The 4,955-nt window shown below is 40.1% G+C and overlaps 1 pseudogene; it reads right to left on the bottom strand.

Annotated features, from left to right (window-relative positions):
• Positions 1–824: 824 nt before the first annotated feature.
• Positions 825–1,343, bottom strand: LOC101588701 (annotated as a pseudogene).
• Between the last annotated feature and the right edge of the window lie 3,612 nt (positions 1,344–4,955).

Here is a 4,955-nt window from a genome sequence, read left to right as displayed (position 1 = left end):
CAAGGTCCTGAGTTCAATCCCCGGTTCCACAAAAAAAAAAAAAAAAAAAAAAAAAAAAATCTGGTCTTTAAGAAAACCCATTCCTGTTTTCTGGGTTAGGCTATGCTATCTATCCATAATGGAGACTGTGAAATCTTCTCTCTGGAAGATAAAGACATTCATCAACAAAGACACTACACAAATTTTACTTGGAGCTAACACATCAGCACATTTTCAGCCATGAAAGGAGAGGATCTCTTTATTCAACACTTGCTACTTTATATCGTTCCTAATGAACAGAAGAAGAGAAGGCATCACTAGGCTTTCATTTAGGAGTGGCTATGCTCTACATCTATGCAGATCCAGAATTTAAATCTCTGCTATCCTGAGAAGGTACAAATATATATCTTTAGTAAGTTCATGAACACTGCACTAACCCAAAACTACAGAACTGTCCTTCATGGATTCGGAGGAGAAATCCACACGGACTGGATCACCCAATGAGAAAAACACATGGGAGGAAGTTTTATGCTTTATAGCAGAGATAGCAAAGAAGATTTTTCATCTAGAAAAAGCTTGCTGAAGCTCCAGTAGGAGATGAGGTTACAGTCCCTGGCAGAGCAGGAGGAAACTAAGCAAGCACCGTGCAGAATCTGCAGGTCAACAGGCAGAACAAGAGACCTACTATTACATATATGTTGTATTGATATATGCATAATTACATGTACACATGTATGTATCCATTTAATATCTGTATGTAGTAGATCTTTACAAGTCACAGTTTTAGCAGCTTGACCCTTTTCACTATTATTGTGGGAGTTTTGCTCCTCTTCAACTTGTTCTCTTTAAAAGATGAATGGAATAAGGGCTTTCTGAGACTTAGGGTAGTCCTCAAACATCTTGAGGTAGAACCTATCATGCTGAACAGCTCAAAGCCCAAGGAAACAAAGTGAGAAAAATGCAAAAGCAAGAGCTGGAACAGACCAAGTGGCCAAGGCATAGCCCATCCATTCGATGATCTCACCGAAGAAATTTGCTCCAGACATGTATGTGAACAAGCCACCATATGGAATACTCTAGGCAACTTCTCCAGGTTTTCTGAGTTGGCACAAGGTATAGTCACTATGAATGTTATTCCCATTCCCAAAATAAACAGGAAGATGTCCAGGCTAAAGCGAACATCTATGTACCACTCTTCCAGATATTCTGCATAGAAAATCAGATGGTGGCTCTGAAGAAGTCCATGTTCCAATGCTGAAGACCACTCCTTGGAAAAGGAGCAAAGCTGGATAAGGCCTGCCTAGAGTGAGAAGCGAGTAAATGAAAGTCCTCTGAACTTGTTCACATGTTGGACCCCACACCATGGCAACATCTTCCTGACATCAAATGTCCATGGCTGTGCCCTCTCCCCTTCATCACCTTGTCTTGCCTAATATTTAGGCTCCAGACTGCCTGGTCTCCAGGCCCCAGGCATTGCCACTCTAGCCTGACCAGGCTGCTGCAAACCAGCTCCAGAATAAAACATTGTCTTGAATGCCTTCTGATAGGTTCTGGCCCTAGTATAAATTGCCAAATCATCATGATGGTCATCTAATATAGCTAAAGCCCTTAACACAAAAGCCTGGAATTTGAAATCTTGATGACTCAGGTTCCATTTTTTCTTCCTATTATCACATACAAAGAAATAAAATTGAACATAAAATATTTAAAATATTTGGAATACAGTGGGTGTTCAATGAATTTAGCCTTACTAATTTGCCTGGCAGCTCAGTCACCCGTTAATTGCTTGGGCCAGTGAACTCCTTTGCTTACACCTGACCCCCTACATTTACAACACATCCTGCTTAGCACTTACAGCCTGGGCTTCTCACTCTGTCCTTACTCAGTCTTCCAAGTTGACTGTCTGGCTGCATTTTTACAAGCCATCTGTTCCACACACTCAGCTCTGCCAAGATATTCATTTGTTAATCCTTTATGATCTAAAGTTGAGTATTTACTTCAATAACTTCTATCCCTTGTCACTGTGTTCTGATGATACTCCGGATGCCTGGAGGTACCTTGAAGCCTCTCCCTTACTCCTACCAAGTGAGCCAGGGCCCACAACTTGACATTTCTGTCTTGTCCATTGTACTGACTGATGAGGTCAGAACTTTGGGTCAGGGTTACATTCAGATTTTCACTAACCCGAGGCATTTTTGTCTTTTGGGTGCTTTCTTCTACATAAAAATATTAAAAATTATTTTATAATTGTGCTGCTATAAGGACAAGCATAATTCTGGATGGATTTATTTATTATTCCTAGTTTTCTTCTGATTTTGAGAGAAATCAAAAACATTTTCATAGTTTCCTGGAAGCACAAAGGTCCCTTGGAGCTGTGCCTTTCTCCATGATTAGTGGATGAGTTGGTCTTGTTAGAGTCTCCAGTTCTTGAGTCTAGTTGCGCTGTAAGTGCAAGATGTGTCAAAGAGAAAGAAGATCACAAGTAGTTAAAAGAAAATGAGCTTTGTTTGCTCACCTGTATTGAATGCTTTCTCATTTTAGATCTTGATTCCTCTTTTCTATTTCTTTCATCTCCTTAGCTATCTTTTGCAGGGTGGAGACTTTCAACTCACTTTTTGTCCTACTTTTTTTAATGATAGATTTCTTTTTTTAAAAAAAAGAAATGTTTGTCTGAGCTTTAAGAAGCTACAGCCTTCCTCAGAAATGAGAATGATCAGCTTTTGCTACAGACAATGACCTTTGATGGTAAAGTTTTTGGTGGCTAGTGATCTTGCTTCATTTTACTACTTGCATTAAGATATTTGATGGATTGAGAATAATAATTGATTCTGGAGCCAAAATTACTTCCAGTGGGTTCAGTCAGCCTCTATGAACCCTGATTCTCTGAACAATTGAGTATCTTAGCATATCCAGGGTAGAAACAGACATTTTCAGGGAAGAGGAGTATATCTGGGAGGCAGCCCAGGCCTAGACCTTAAGTATTTGGTCCTCAGACAGGATTTCTCCCTCAGGAGTCACTATTGCCACACGTATCATCCCAAGAAGTACTCATAGGAGAAGCCTTTCTTCAAAACCTCTCAGCTAGCAATGATTAAAGGTCTAAGTGGACAAAAGGAACTGGGCCTTAGACTGGAGGGAGAATTTGTATACCATGAAGAAAAAAGGAAGAGTTTCTAGAGGCTAGAGAATAACAACTTATCTCTGGCCCTCCTCAGAATTTCTTTCTGTTGGAACTTGACATTCTGCTGGATGGTTGTGCAGGGCAGCAAGGTCACTGGGCCAACACCAAAGGAAGATAATTAAGAGACTTGCTCATTGAAATTTGTACCTTCCTGGTACTCACAGGCAAGGACAAAGGTTAATGGGGACTTAGCCTCAAGTAAAAGGCCAAGTTTTACATTAAAATCTCTAAATAAATGTTGCTTTCTTTCTATCTCCTTTTCTACCTCTGGGCTATATGATTATCTTCTGAATTTCAGTTAAGCAGAGGTTTAGAAGTCAGATTTGTGGTGGGATCTAGCATGAGACCGCCCATGTGCCTTAGTTCTAACATTTGAAAACAGTGCATTTAAAAGCTGAATATTGTTCTAGTACTCAGAGTAAATCAGCATTAGAGTTTGGCCTGACCAATTATAATTCAAGTCAGGTATGGAGGGCATTATATTTCCACCATAAGTTAACCACTCTTGGATCTTTTCCCAGTTTATAGTCATTGGATTTCACTGCTGTTATTGGGTTTGAAAGTAAGTAATAAAAATCCATCAATTTAAATACAATAACAGAATAATCCCTGAGGTCAGAACTGGTCATGCAGAAACTGATTGCAGGTTGTTAGATAACTAAGAACAAGATGAGAGTGGTGTCAGAGACAAAATCAAAATTGGCCAGAGCATTAGAGATAATTAGGGGATTCATTTAGTACATTCAGCACTGTAAATAATTACCTGAAACCTAGCAATCAACGTAATTTTTAATTAATTTCTTGAATAGACTATCCTTCTTTAGAGAAATGCACTGGCAGTGAAAGGAGGAGAGTCATCAAAAGTTTTATCCCCTGAGGCTAGTGGACACTAGAGTTTGCTCTTTTGAACTTAGAACAAATGGAGAAAGTGTGATAATAAGAGTTTGCCCAGTAGTCTTGGGTCCCCATTCCCTGTAATTGACCCCCTCTGTGTAAGGAGAGCAAACTCTTCCATCCTACTGATTCTGTTTTCCTAACATCAAGTGGAGATAATGATGCTTGCACTCCCTGTAATCACCCACCGAAGCGAGGACTCAGTGAGATAGTAAACATGAAAAACACACTTGATGTATCATAAGAGTACTCGGGAAATAAAACTACAGCTTCTGGAAGAAGCCTGGGTGGGTTTAGACTTGAAAGCAAACACCATTCCAAAACCAAATGAATGTGATCTTAATGTTAGAGAAGACAAGCGATTTAAAATAACTATAAAATGGAATAAGGTATTTTATTAATTTTCCATCACTGGTAATAAATAAATAAATAAGGTGAATTTCAGGAAAGGGAAGGTTTATTTTTTGGTTCATGATTTCACTGTAAGGTCACTGGGCCTTGATGTTTAAATCTGTGGTGGCACAGTTTACAGTTGTAGGAGCATGTGACAGAGAAGGCATATTCTTATGATGATCAGGGAGGAAGTGAGAGAGAGGGGAGGAGGGGAACAGAAGGGGAGCGAGAGAGAGAGGAGAGGAGGGACAGGACAAAAGAGAAGAGAAAAGAAGAAAAGAGAAGAGAAGAGACGAGACGAGACGGGACGGGACGGGACGGGACGGGACGGGACGGGACGGGACGGGAAGGGAAGGGAAGGGAAGGGAAGAAAAAGGGAAGAGAAAGGAAGAGAAGGGAAGAGAAAGGAAGAGAAGGGAAGAGAAAGAAGAGAAGAGAAGAGAAGAGAAGAGAAGAGAAGAGAAGAGAAGAGAAGAGAAGAGAAGAGAAGAGAAGAGAAGAGAAGAGA

Source organism: Octodon degus, unplaced genomic scaffold (genome assembly GCF_000260255.1).
Source record: "Octodon degus isolate 3935 unplaced genomic scaffold, OctDeg1.0 scaffold00187, whole genome shotgun sequence".
Taxonomy (NCBI): Eukaryota; Metazoa; Chordata; class Mammalia; order Rodentia; family Octodontidae; genus Octodon; species Octodon degus.
Note: the sequence above shows the minus strand (reverse complement) of the source record. Positions and strands in the feature narration are given on the sequence as shown.